The 14,675-nt window shown below is 43.4% G+C and overlaps 1 long non-coding RNA gene across 1 annotated transcript; it reads right to left on the bottom strand.

Annotated features, from left to right (window-relative positions):
* Positions 1–1,513: 1,513 nt before the first annotated feature.
* Positions 1,514–13,706, bottom strand: LOC145862365 (uncharacterized). Its single transcript, XR_014381781.1, has 2 exons — positions 13,274–13,706; positions 1,514–2,632 (listed from the first exon to the last, which is right to left on the bottom strand). It is a non-coding gene; the product is annotated as an uncharacterized LOC145862365 (long non-coding RNA).
* Positions 13,707–14,675: the final 969 nt, after the last annotated feature.

Genomic DNA, 14,675 nt, shown 5'->3' with positions numbered 1-14,675 from the left:
ATTCCCCACTGAACAAGTATGACTGACGTTTTCCACCATGTTGCTTAACATGTTCAGGAAACTAGTAGAAACCTGTTTATTATGGTAATCAAAATATGTGCATAGGAATTGAGGGGACGTAGCCTAATTAAATGAGGCTTCGTCCCCTTAATTCAGGTTATGTCCCCTCAATTCCTATGCACACATATATGTCTACTCAGGTGCTACTTTTAATCATGTAGGTGTAGTTTGCAGACTTGTTCATTTTAACAAGTCTGCAAAGAAATCTGCTCATTTTGCCAACAACATAAAAAAGTAGCATCTGATTAGAAATGCCTAACAGGGTTGTTGTCCTGAAGTAAATGAGGGTGAATATCTATTGTGTACATCAATTTGTGGGTGAGTGTGTCAGGCAGCAGGACAGAAAAGTCTTGGTCTATATATTCACTGGTTCAGGAATAGCTGTCCCTCATTCCGAGTTTCCACCCACACTGACCTTCTAATCTAGCCACCGGATCAGTGTCCTTGTCAATTACTGCCACACACCTGACAATCTGTACACACACAGAGGCACACTAAAATATATACAGTACGTATAGCTACGATACAGATAAACACCAGCATAAACACACAACAGTAGGCACACAGACAGAGAGACCAATATAAAATCAGGCTAGGTACGATTATTAAAGGAAGAAATGCTGTATAAATGTAGGTCGTCAACTGTAAATGGCAAAAGCACAATGTAGCCTGCAGACATTGCACCAAAGTCAGATTGTATTTTTTGTCATTTCATTTTATTGAATTACAAAACTTGACCCTTGCTATAATTCTAAATAAAACCTCATTCTAAAGCAGTAACATTTTCTCAAATCCTATTCATTTATCTCTCTCTATCCTCTCTAAAATGTGCACTTTTATCACACAACACGTGCAATTGGCATGCTGACTGCAGGAATGTCCAACATAGCTGTTGCCAGATAACTTAATGTTAATTTCTCTACCATAAGCCGCCTCCAACATGGTTTTAGAGAATTTGTCAGTATGTCCAACCAGCCTCACAACTGCAGACCACGTGTAACCACTCCAGCCCAGGACCTCCACATCTGGCTTCTTCGGCAGGTAGCCTAGCAGTTAGAGCGTTGGGCTACTAACCGAAAGGTTGCTGGATCAATTCCCCGAGCTGACAAGGTAAAAATCTGTTGTTCTGCCCCTGAGCATGGCAGTTAACCCAGTGTTCTCAGGGCGCTGAAGACGTGGATGTCAATTAAGGCAGCCCCACGCACCTCTCTGAATCAGAGGGGTTGGGTTAAATGCGGAAGACACATTTCAGTTGAGTGCATTCAGTTGTACAACTGACTAGGTACCCCCTTTCACCTGCAGAATTATCTGAGACCAGCCACCCGGACAGCTGATGAAACTGTGGGCTTGCACAACCAAATAATTTCTGCACAAACTGTCAGAAACCGTCTCAGGGAAGCTCATCTGCGTGCTCATCATCCTCACCAGGGTCTTAACGTGACTGCAATTCGTCGTTGTAATAGACTTCAGTGGGGAAATGCTCACCTTCGATGGCAAATGACACGTTGGAGAAGTGTGCTCTTCACTAATTAATCCTGGGTTTCAATTGTACCGGGCAGATGGCAGACAGCTTGTATGGCGTTGTGTGTGGTTGAGCGGTTTGCTGGTGTCAACATTGTGAACAGAGTGCCCCATGGTGGCGATGGGGTTATAGTATGGGCAGGCATAAGTTACGGACGACAATGAACACAATTGCATTTTATCGATGGCAACCTGAATGCACAGAGATACCATGACAAGATCCTGAGGCCCATTGTCGTTCCATTCATCCGCCGCCATTACCTCATGTTTCAGCATGATAATGCACGGCCCCATGTCGCAAGGATCTGTAGACAACTCCTGGAAGCTGATAATATCCCAGTTTTTCCATGGCCTGCATACTCACCAGACATGTGACCCATTGAGAATGTTTGGGATGCTCTGGATCGACGTGTACGACAGCGTGTTCCCCTGCCTGCCAAAATCCAGCAACTTCACACAGCCATTGAAGACGGGTGGGACAACATTCCAGAGGCAACAATCAACAGCCTGATCAACTCTATACGAAGGAGATGTGTCGCGCTGCATGAGCCAAATGGTGGTCACACCAGATACTGACTGGTTTTCTGATCCATTCCCCTACCTTTTTTTAAAGGTATCTGTATTCTCGGTCGGGTATCTGTATTTATTTAAATTGACTGACTTCATTATATGAACTGTAACTCAGTAAAAAAAAAAGGAAATTGTTGCATGTTGCGTTTACATTTTTGATCAGTGTAGTAACTTGAAACGTAACCTGAGTTTATCTGGGTTTCAGCTTTATGTTGATAAATCCAAATGGTGTTAACCACTTAATCTGATTCTTTATCTGTTTGCTTGTTTGCAGACAGTTAAATTAGGATCAACACCACTGAAAGAAGCTTTGACAATTCATTCTAAGTAACAGTTCCTTCTAAGTGAGACTATGAGAACCCCTTGCAGCCCTCCCATTCAGGCCCTCTCTCCTTATTCACTGAAGCACTTTGGTTCACTGCGAGGGTTTGTGGCTCTCTGGACTATTCAGGGGTGCAGAGTTGGTAGACAGTGACAGGACCTACAGGGAGACACAAAAGAGAACGACATCAGCAACATGAGGATGTCTGACTCTCAAATGCATTCTCAGAGCACAGAAGATATATTGTTTACATAGTACCTGCAGAATAAACAAGAAAACAAATGCTTATCATGTGATGTGAAAAGGACAATAGAACCAGAATATCTGTGTTGTGGGAGAAAATTGTTATTTAATTATGTGCATCCTGGTCTCTTTAAATGCCTTCACTCCCTCTCTCTGTGCATCATACATTCTCATAAACCATCTTATAGCATCACTAGTATGTTAAACACTACTGAAACCCACCCCAACTCTACCCATCTGGCTCTTGTACCGTCCCCCCACCCCCCGTCCCCGTCCCCCCGTCCCCCCCAGTCCCCCACCGTCCCCCTCTTGCATCTCTCCCCTCCCCCCTGGCACAGAAGGTTGACCCTGCAGCTCGTGTCACCCAGTGCTGGGACTGGCCACCCGCCTGGAACCAAGGCCAATGGGCCGCCCGGTGTTGGTGTGTGGTGGCTGTGGGCGGGCGGCTGTGTGTGTGTCTGTGTTGGGTCACGGCATGGGGATTAAGCATGTGTGAGTGATTGGGGGTGACAGCGGTCTCAGCATTAGGGGCCTCGCAGCCTTATTTCCCGGGCCTGTTTTAGACACGCTAAGCTGGGATTTGGACTGCAGCAGTGTGTCAGCAGTGATGCTGCCCTGCCCGGTCTTCCTTCAACCCCCCCACCACCACCCGACACATCCACCCCCCCTCTTCTTGTCTGACCTCTTCTCCCTCCTTTTCTGTCTCGTTCCTTCCTCTCAATATTCCTCTCTACTACTCATCTGCATCATTTAACCTGTGTATCTATATTTCACCTCACTCTTATTCTGGTCCTTCAGCTCCTGGTACAGCCACCTCTTTGTCACTGTACAGATTTACACACGTTCTACTCAGCATGACACCTGTCACTAGGCCAGTGCTGACTGTGTCTGCTTCCAGCATGCCCACAGTCTTGCACTTTAACCAGTGAACAGACTTGGCTCTGGAAGGCATCATTCGCTCCATCTTCTTTGGTGGTGCTGTTATCCTCATCAGGAAATGCTTTATCAGAGTCAGGCTGAATGGAACCCAGCCATATTATAGAGTTGTTTTTTTACTGTTCACATCCCATTGCAGCCGCAGCAACGCATGACCTTAGTGGGATAGCTATAAAGGACGCTGCGGAGTACACAGCAAAATCTAGCAAACAGTAACTGGTTCATTGCTCATGCACTGAGGCCTAGTCTAGTGACGACAAACATAACTTGTGACTCTATTACCGGGCTGGGCTTAGATCTACCATGGTAGATTCAGTAAAGTGAGCTCAAGGTTTACAGTCCTGTTTGCCAACAGTTAGCAAGACATCCAATAACATGACTTGTTGCCAGATAATGGCTTCTGATGTACGTCTGAGGGACTGAGACATAGAGAGCGTGTGTTCTATTGAATGGTGTACTGTAGCTAATGATTATCTGTTTGTCATTTATCATATGTATTAGATTTTTCTTCAAATGCCAAGGAATCAACTGAGTCCTAGATGCTCTACAGTGAGGGGAAAATGTATTTGATCCCCTGCTGATTTTGTACGTTTGCCCACTGACAAAGAAATGATCAGTCTATCATTTTAATGGTAGGATTATTTGAACAGTGAGAGACAGAATAACAACAAAAAAATCCAGAAGAACATATGTCAAAAATGTTATATAATGATTTGCATTTTAATGAGGGAAATAAGTATTTGACACCTCTGCAAAACATGACTTAGTACTTGGTGGCAAAACCCTTGTTGGCAATCACAGAGGTCAGACGTTTCTTGTAGTTGGCCACCAGGTTTGCACACATCTCCAGAGGGATTTTGTCCCACTCCTCTTTGCAGATCTTCTCAAAGTCATTAAGGTTTCGAGGCTGACGTTTGGCAACTCGAACCTTCAGCTCCCTCCACAGATGTTCTATGGGATTAAAGTCTGGAGACTGGCTAGGCCACTCCAGGACCTTAATGTGCTTCTTCTTGAGCCACTCCTTTGTTGCCTTGGCCATGTGTTTTGCGTCATTGTCATGCTGGAATACCCATCCACGACCCATTTTTAATGCCCTGGCTGAGAGGGAAGGAGGTTCTCACCCAAGATTTGACGGTACATGGCCCTGTCCATCGTCCCTTTGATGCGGTGAAAATGTCCTGTCCCCTTAGCAGAAAAACACCCCCGAAGCATAATGTTTCCACCTCCATGTTTGACGGTGGGGATGGTGTTCTTGGGGTCATAGGCAGCATTCCTCCTCCTCCAAACACGGCGAGTTGAGTTGATGCCAAAGAGCTCCATTTTGGTCTCATCTGACCACAACACTTTCACCCAGTTGTCCTCTGAATCGTTCAGATGTTCATTGGCAAACTTCAGACGGGCATGTATATGTGCTTTCTTGAGCAGGGGGACCTTGCGGGCGCTGCAGGATTTCAGTCCTTCACGGCGTAGTGTGTTACCAATTGTTTTCTTGGTGGCTATGGTCCCAGCTGCCTTGAGATCATTGACAAGATACTCCCGTGTAGTTCTGGGCTGATTCCTCACCGCTCTCATGATCATTGCAACTCCACGAGGTGAGATCTTGCAAAGAGCCCCAGGCCGAGGGAGATTGACAGTTCTTTTGTGTTTCTTCCATTTGCGAATAATCGCATTAACTGTTGTCACCTTCTCACCAAGCTGCTTGGCGATGGTCTTGTAGCCCAATCCAGCCTTGTGTAGGTCTACAATCTTGTCCCTGACATCCTTGGAGAGCTCTTTGGTCTTGGCCATGGTGGAGAGTTTGGAATCTGATTGATTGATTGCTTCTGTGGACAGGTGTCTTTTATACAGGTAACAAACTGAGATTAGGAGCACTCCCTTTGAGAGGGTGCTCCTAATCTCAGCTCGTTACCTGTATAAAAGACACCTGGGAGCCAGACATCTTTCTGATTGAGAGGGGGTCAAATACTTTTTCCCCTCATTAAAATGCAAATAAATTTATAACATTTTTGACATGCGTTTTTCTGGATTTTTTTGCTGTTATTCTGTCTCTCACTGTTCAAATAAACCTACCATTACAATTATAGATTGATCATTTCTTTGTCAGTGGGCAAACGTACAGTAGGGGATCAAAATCAGTAGGGGATCAAATACTTTTTTCCCTCACTGTATTTGCTCATCAATATAAATGCATTGTATTATTGTCACTGACACCCCAAACTGACCTCGTCATGGAAACCTGATTGGAAAATAAAATCATGAATATCAATGGCTTTGCATGTGATGAGGCGACAGTGTGTGACTGTAACAGTCTACAGATTCTGCTACGTGTGTGTGTGTGTGTGTGTGTGTGTGTGTGTGTGTGTGTGTGTGTGTGTGTGTGTGTGTGTGTGTGTGTGTGTGTGTGTGTGTGTGTGTGTGTGTGTGTGTGTGTGTGTGTGTGGGTGTGTGTATGAGTGTGTGTTGTGTGTTTGTGAGTGTTGGGGCATGGGAGTTTGTTTGACCGTGTGCTTGAGAGAGTGTGGTCTGAGATCCCCATTACAGACAGTCTATTGTAACGAAGCAGATTGAGTCAGATCCTCACCCGCCAGAGTGTACTAATTAGAGACATTCCACAGGATTAAACAGCCAATTAACAATAAGAGGACCATTGTGAGAGTGTGTCCTTGTGCGTCACCGCAAAGGGGTTTGTGTGTGTCTGTCTGAGTGTGTGTTTGTGTGTGTGCAATGTCAGGTTTGGTGGGTTAACAAGGTGTTTTTGTGAAAATGTGTGTTAAAGGTATGTAAATATATGTGGCCCTATAATACTGGGATTTATTTGTGTGCTAAATGAGGGTAGATGTGTGTATTTACAATATACAGTGAGACAGCTATGCTGTGGAAGATCCTGCACGTCTATAAGTGTATGTGACAGCGTTTCACAAGGTGCATGCATGACACCCTTGGTTCGTGCATCATTTTTTAGTTGTGTTGTTTGTATATCATTGTATTTGAAATTTGTGTGACTGTCCTTGTCTATCAGCGAACCATTGTTCTGTTACTTGTCATGTTTTGTGTTTTTTGTAGACCCTAGGAAGAATAGCTGATGCTTTTGCTACCAATAAACAAGCAGTAATGTGTGTGGCAATGTTTATTGTGGTTGTTGTGATTGTTGTGACAGTGTGTACTCTAGTACCTGTGTAGGTAAGGCAAGCATGGTAGTATGCAGTTGAAAACAGCATGAGTGTAGGTAGCCTAGCAGCTTAGAATGTTGGGCCAGCAAACAAAAGGTTGCTGGTTTGAATCCCTGAGCTCATTAGGGAGGGAAAACTCTTTATGTTTCCTTGACCAAGGCACTAAACCCTAATTGCTCCTGTAAGTCACTTTGGATGTCTACTAAAATGTAAGAAAATAGTATTTTGTGAATATGTGTTTTTAGATGTTTTGTATGTCAATGGTGTGGTGCTCATCTCTTCTTTGTGTGCATCTGTATGTTTACGTACAGTGCCTTCGGAAAGTACTCAGACCCCTTGACTTTCTCCACACTTTGTTACATTACAGCCTTATTCTAAAATTGATTTTTTTTAAATCCTCAGCAATCAACACACAATACCCCATAATGACAAAGTGAAAACAGGTTTTTTAACATTTTTGCAAATGTATTAAAAATAAAAACAGAAATACCTTATTTATATAAGTATTCAGACCCTTTGCTATGAGACTCGAAATTAAGCTCAGGTGAATCCTGTTTCCATTGATCATCCTAAGAGACGTTTCTACAACTTGATTGGAGTCCACCTGTTGTAAATTCAATTGATTGGACATGAGGTTGAAGGAATTGTCCGTAGAGCTCAGAGAAAAAGGATTGTGTCGAGGCACAGATCTGGGGAAGGGTATCATAAAAATGTCTGCAGCATTGAAGGTCCCCAAGAATACAGTGGTCTCCATCAATCTTAAATGGAAGATTTGGCCGCCCGGCTAAACTGAGCAATCGGGGAAGAAGGGCCTTGGTCAAGGAGGTGACCAAAAACCCGATGGTCACTCTGACAGAGCTCCAGAGTTCCTCTGTGGAGATGGGAGAACCTTCCAGAAGGTCAACCATCTCTGCAGCACTCCACCAATCAGGTGTTTATGGTAGAGTGGCCAGACAGAAGCCATTCCTCAGTAAAAGACACATGACAGAGAGTTTGCCAAAAGGCACCTAAATGACTCTCTGGTCTGATGAAACCAAGATTGAACTCTTTGGCCTGAATGCCAAGCTTCACGTCTGGAGGAAACCTGGCACCATTCCTATGGTGAAGCATGGTGGTGGCATTATCATGCTGTGGGGATATTTTTCAGCGGCAGGGACTGGGAGACTAGTCAGGATCAAGGAAAAGATGAACGGAGCAAAGTACAAAGAGATCATTGATGAAAACCTGCTCCAGAGCTCTCAGGACCTCAGACGGGGGCGAAGGTTCATCTTCCAACAGGCCATCGACCCTAAGCACACAGCCAAGACAACACAGGAGTGGCTTCGGGACAATTCTCTGAATGTCCTTGAGTGGCCCAGCCAGAGCCCGGACTTGAACCCGATCAAACATCTCTGGAGAGACCTGAAAATAGCCGTGCAGCGACGCTCCCCATCCAACCTGACAGAGCTTGAGAGGATCTGCAGAGAATAATGGGAGAAACTCCCCAAATACAGGTTTGCCAAGCTTGTAGCGTCATACCCAAGAAGACGCGATGCTGTAATCGCTGCCAAAGGTGCTTCAACAAAGTACTGAGTAAAGGGTCTGAATACTTATGTAAATGTGATATATATATATATAATATATATATATATATATATATATATATATATATATATATATATATATATATATATATATATTGCTTTGCCATTATGTGGTATTGTGTGTAGATTGATGAGGGGAAAAAACTATTTAATACATTTTAGAAAAAGCTGGAACGTAACAAAATGTGGAAACAGTAACGGGGTCTGAATACTTTCTGAAAGCACTGTATGTATGTGTGTACATGATGTGCATGTTTGCGTGCGTGTGTGTGTGTGTGCATGCATCTGTGCGTGCGCGTGCATCCAAGTGTGTTTGTGTGGCGGGTGGTGTATGCGTTAGCATGGCACGTGTCAGAGTGTGGCTAGGGATTATAAGGGCTCAGGCCTGTTGCTCCACTTCCTTGATTACTACTGCTGTCTGCTGCCATATGGGCCGGGGAGGGTCCCCAAGCCACTGTACACCCCCCTTACCCCACTCAACCCCCCCCCCCCCCCACAGCACACCACCACACACACATACACTGCCAATGTGCCCCAGCACAAACAATAAAGCTGACATGTGCATTCATGTGTAGCTTCATATGCCTTATGGAGACCAGTGTGGTCCTACCTTAACCTACCCTACCCTAAACTACCCTAACCCACCCTACCCAAACCTACCATACCATACCCTACCTTATCCTAACCTACCATACCCTACCCTAACCCACCCTAACCTAACCTAACCTAACATAACATAACCTAACCTAACCTAACCTACCCTAACCTAACCTAACATAACCTAACCTAACCTAACCTAACCTAACCTACCATACCCTACCCTACCCTAACTGACCCTGCCCTAACCTAATCTAACCTACCCCACCCCACCCTAACTAACCTACCCTACCCTAACCTAACCTACCCTACCCTACCCTACCCTACCCTAACCTACCTTAACGTATCCTAACCTACCTTAACGTACCCTAACCTACCCTACCCTACCCTACCCTGTGTCTTGTACCAGTAGCACAACCCTGCCGGCCTGGTTACACAGGCATCTATGAATCAGACTTTAGGCTCTTTTTCTAACGAGCAGTTTGAATTAATGGTTAAATCTATGAATTTAGATTGAGTCTGTCTAAGAATAACATAAATATCAATTTATTTTCAGTAGTATTGACCGAATTAGTGTAGTAGATGAGTGACTGATGTGTTCTAGAAATGTGAAAAGAAAGGAAAATATCCTCACACTGTTTAGATGCTCTTAGTTATATGTGGCAACATTTTGACCAAAAAGACCCACGGTGGTGTAAACATTGGTGTCTTCAACTTAGAGCGTCTTAATAGTGTGCAGCTGTTCTCCTTTCTTTTATATGCTATGTCTTTAACCCATTTGTAACTGTGACACCTGCTGAATCTGCAATTGTATTGTGTATTCACTTCACTCTGTATACCTTCATACATCCAGCTCAAACCAGTTGCATTTACTTTGTGATTACCAACCAGAGTTCCAAACACACTGACACTGTTGGAACATAACTTATCTTCAGAGGCGTCATGCCCATCGGGGGCAAAGGGGCATGTGCCCCCTCTGATTTGTCCTGTAAAAAAATATATATGTACTACCGTACAAACTTTTTAGAACCCCTACTCATTCAGGAGTTTTTGTTTATTTTTACTATTTTCTACATCGTAGAATAATAGTGAAGATGTTAAAACTATGAAATAACACATATGGAATCATGTAGTAATCAAAAAAGTGGTAAACATATCAAAGTATATTTTATATTTGAGATTCTTCAAATAGCCACCCTTTGCCTTGATGACAGCTTTGCACACTCTTGGCACTTTTTTGGTTACTACGTGATTCCATATGTGTTATTTCATAATGTTGATGTCTTCACTATTATTCTACAATGTAGAAAATAGTACAAATAAAGAAAAACCCTTGAATGAGTAGGTGTTCTAAAACTTTTGACCAGTAGTGTAGATATATATTTTTTGCTTTATTTTAGTTAATGTTTCTCTGTAATACTGCTAGCTAGCCACCTAGCATTTTTTATCAAGTTGGGTTTAGCTAGCACAGATAGGTTCCCAATCTTCCAACCTCATAACTAGCTACCAAGAAGCCATTTCAGGCAATAAATAGTCGCTAGCTTGTCTAACTAGCGTAGCTGGCAGGCCTACTGGCAAGGTTGGTAGACTTTAGAAAAGCAAGCAATAACTAAATGTACTGAATATTTTACCCAGATTTTAGCAGAGATGCAGAGAAGCATAGTTCGTTTCTTAAAAAAAAAAAGCACAAGTCAGGAGGATACAGATAGCTAATTAAAAATCATGATTATGGCTCTAGATTGCAGGAAAAAAGCTGTTTCAGGTGTTTGTGTCATGCTTCTCTTATATTATGCCTGTCTTACTGCAGAGATGTTAACTCTAGCACTGTCCACCACATAATGCCCTCTCTAAATAGATGTACAGTACAAATACAAATACATATTGCCCCTACTCCAAGGAGGGATGAAATGGGAGACAGACTTGGTAAACTTTGCAGCTCTTATTTCTTGAAAGGGGAAAAAAACTGGTGCAAATTATTAGAAATTCAAGGGGGATGTCACAAAGTAATTTGACAGATTATGCATATATGATAAATGTATTGATACTACTAAGTACACCTATGCTATGTGACAGCAGCATAGGTTGAAATGTAGTGGATTTTATCAAAAGATAATTGAAAAGGTCATTTGAAACAGGGACTATATGCCGGAGTGAAGGCCCTGTGTACGTTGAAGGAATAAGCAGCATATCAGGTGTTAACCTGTGTAATCCCCCGACAGGACAGTGTGGTCCAGGGCAAGACAGGGTGTCTCCTCTAAACGCCGGCCATTAGCACAGTTAAACTGATGCCTGCCCTGCTGACACACCGAGTCCCAGACCCCACCTGCTGCCGTCTGCACAGGATTAGGAATCTCCCCGTACGCCGTCAGACGCAGTCAGCAGCACACGTCGTGAGTGTGTGTGTGTTTTACAGAGTAGTGTCATTAATTATTAAGACAGGACCCAGACTGTGAGTATTGTTGCACACACACTGAGATTCAATAGACATTGACTGAGCCACAAATCCTGGCTGAGGACTGTGTATTAACACTGCAACACTATATGACTTATTGCATTCAGTGTGTGTCTTCTTCAATGTCCATTATCTCTACAATACTAACTTTAATAAGCCAGGAATACTGATAATACAATCAACAACAAAACACTTGCAAAAATATAAAGAGAACATAATCTAGCCATGAATGCATGCAAACATGAAAACCTTGAAAGCATAATTTCATTACCTTTTTCCAGCATATGTCGTATTGATATACAGCATAGCAGACATTCTCAGAGTTTTGCAGGACTGATTAGAAGCATAACCAAAGGCCAGATTTAGAATAGTAAATATCGTGATGAGCAGCACCAGACCTGTACTGTATAATGAGAAGGCCCAATATTTTCACAAAGAAGCAATAGTTTATCGAGATAGCAATTCAAAGGTGTCTGGGCCTAGGCTATTTATGCTTTACATACCATACCCATCCGTCCTATAAGAAACCCTACACAAGGTGTACTACATTGTAAGTATTTAACCTGCCACATGCGCATATACTGTAGTAGGAACCCTATCCTAACAAAAGTACCCAGACTGAATGGCTTGTGATTACAAGGGGCAATCTGGGATTGGTACATCCATTTTTTGCTTTGTTGTTTGAATCCCAGATTACTCCTTTAACACAGGTTCATAATGAGAAGTGCTATGCTACCATATCATAGGATACATTAACGCTCATTTACAGAAAACAAACATAAAACAATGTATGTAACATAAAGCAGGAACTACTAATGTAAATATAAAGTGATGACATATACTGAGTGTACAAAATATTAAGAACACCTGCTCTTTCCATGACATAGACTGACCAGGTGAATCCAGATGAAAGCTATGATCCCTTATTGATGTCTCCTGTTAAATCCACTTCAGTCAGTGTAGGTGAAGGGGAGGAAACAGGTTAAAGAAAGATTTTTAATAAGCCTAGAGACAATTGAGACATGGATCGTGTATGTGCCATTCAGGTGAATGAGCAAGACAAAAGATTCAACGCTGCTGGGTTTTCCACTCTCAACAGTTTCCTGTGTGTATCTAGAATGGTTCACCACCCAAAGGACATCCAGACAACTTGACACAACTGTGGGAAGCATCAGAGTCTAACATGGGCCAGTATTCGACACCTTGACAAATTGATGCTGTTCTGAGGGCAAAAGGGGTGCAACTCAATATTAGGAAGGCGTTCCTAATGTATCGTACAGTCAAGTGTATCTGTGCACAAAAACCCACCACTGTCACTGCCTGGCTTAGTTACACAGCGTAATCCTTACATCGGTTTAATTTAAGTATTAACACAGCCTGACCTTGATACCACGACAACCACTGACATGGATGTTAACCCTTCACTATTAACCCTTTACAATTCAATGGAAATGCCAGTACTTTCGAGATTTACACATAAGGACAATCACATACAAAAAAAACTATCCCGCAAGACACATACAGAAACCTATTTGAATCCAAATGTAAAACATAGCACAACAAAAGGGTTGAAACCACTCTAAACGTCTTTCTTGGCCAAACACACACCTGTAAAAAGCCTTTAGCTATGCCCCTTATAATGTCTCTGTGGACAGGTCCTACCCCACGCCCCTCCCACTATGCTCCTCCCTTCCTCTCGCTCTACTTGCTTTCGTTCTCTACAGTCCTTCATCAGCAATCCCACCATTCTTTTCCCTTCCAACTATAGAAAAGGCCCCCAGTGGGGTCCAAACACCCTACCCTCCTCCTCGTGGGTTACCTGTTCATCCATCCATCAATCCCTTCATCTATGTACGATGGTGGTCCCTCCAGGTCCATCTGTTGATCATATCTCCCAGTGCCGTAGAGACCTAGGTTCCTGGGTACCACACTTCCCCATTGTGTCGGCGTACGGGCCCCTGTATCTTATCAGTCATAATCCGTTCCAAACAGGTCCTTCATGTCCTCCCTTTGGACCAGCCGACTCGCTCCCTCCATCCTCTCCCTTCCTCTGCCAATCTGACTACAAGCCCCACTATCCTCCCTTTATCCCGAGGTAAGATACTTACTTTTCAGATAAAGCATATTATGATAAATCGGCTGAACTCTGTGCGTGTGTGAGCATGTTGGTGTCACACTGTGTGTATCGAACAAATTCCATGATGTCAGGGCTCTAGCAGCTGCACAGTAACACTGGTGGGGTTTCAGGGGTTTTGGAGGAGGGGGTTGTTGTGTTTTGGTTTGTCTTTTTTGGCCCATGCTTGATGCAACCCAACACCAACGCTCTATATCGGTGACCTCTTAAACTCTGTGGTGATCAGTGTGTAATCTCCTCTTTTCTGTGCTTACACAATCTCTCTATCTCTCTCTCTCACACACACACACACACACACACACACACACACACACACACACACACACACACACACACACACACACACACACACACACACACACACACACACACACACACACACACACACACCCTACATACGTTCCCTAAGAGCCATAGCACTGTCAGCCATGACCATAGGCCCTGTCCATCCAAGGTATCACACGCTCCCATAAGTACACTCAAATTGTGTACGCAACCAACCAAGGTTACATTGTCTTAACATGGCCTTGATGTTAAATAGACATGAATATCCCTCACTAATAAATCACATCCTTACATTCATGACAGTTTTTTCAGTGGGTCCCTGAATATCTACAGGCCTCTGCTTGTTTTACAACAGAAGACACCAGGAGGGGAGACTGGCTCCACAAACTAATGTTTGACCCCAGTAAATACATCAATACACGTATAGGCCGATTACTACGTGTCTGGTGCATTACTAAGTGTCTGGTGCATTACTACGTGTCTGGTGCATTACTAAGTGTCTGGTGCATTACTAAGTGTCTGGTGCATTACTACGTGTCTGGTGCATTACTAAGTGTCTGGTGCATTACTAAGTGTCTGGTGCATTACTACGTGTCTGGTGCATTACTAAGTGTCTGGTGCATTACTACGTGTCTGGTGCATTACTAAGTGTCTGGTGCATTACTACGTGTCTGGTGCATTACTAAGTGTCTGGTGCATTACTAAGTGTCTGGTGCATTACTAAGTGTCTGGTGCATTACTAAGTGTCTGGTGCATTACTAAGTGTCTGGTGCATTACTAAGTGTCTGGTGCATTACTACGT

The sequence above is a fragment of the Salmo salar genome, chromosome 20 (assembly GCF_965601325.2).
Source record: "Salmo salar chromosome 20, fSalSal1, whole genome shotgun sequence".
Classification (NCBI taxonomy): domain Eukaryota; kingdom Metazoa; phylum Chordata; class Actinopteri; order Salmoniformes; family Salmonidae; genus Salmo; species Salmo salar.
Note: the sequence above shows the minus strand (reverse complement) of the source record. Positions and strands in the feature narration are given on the sequence as shown.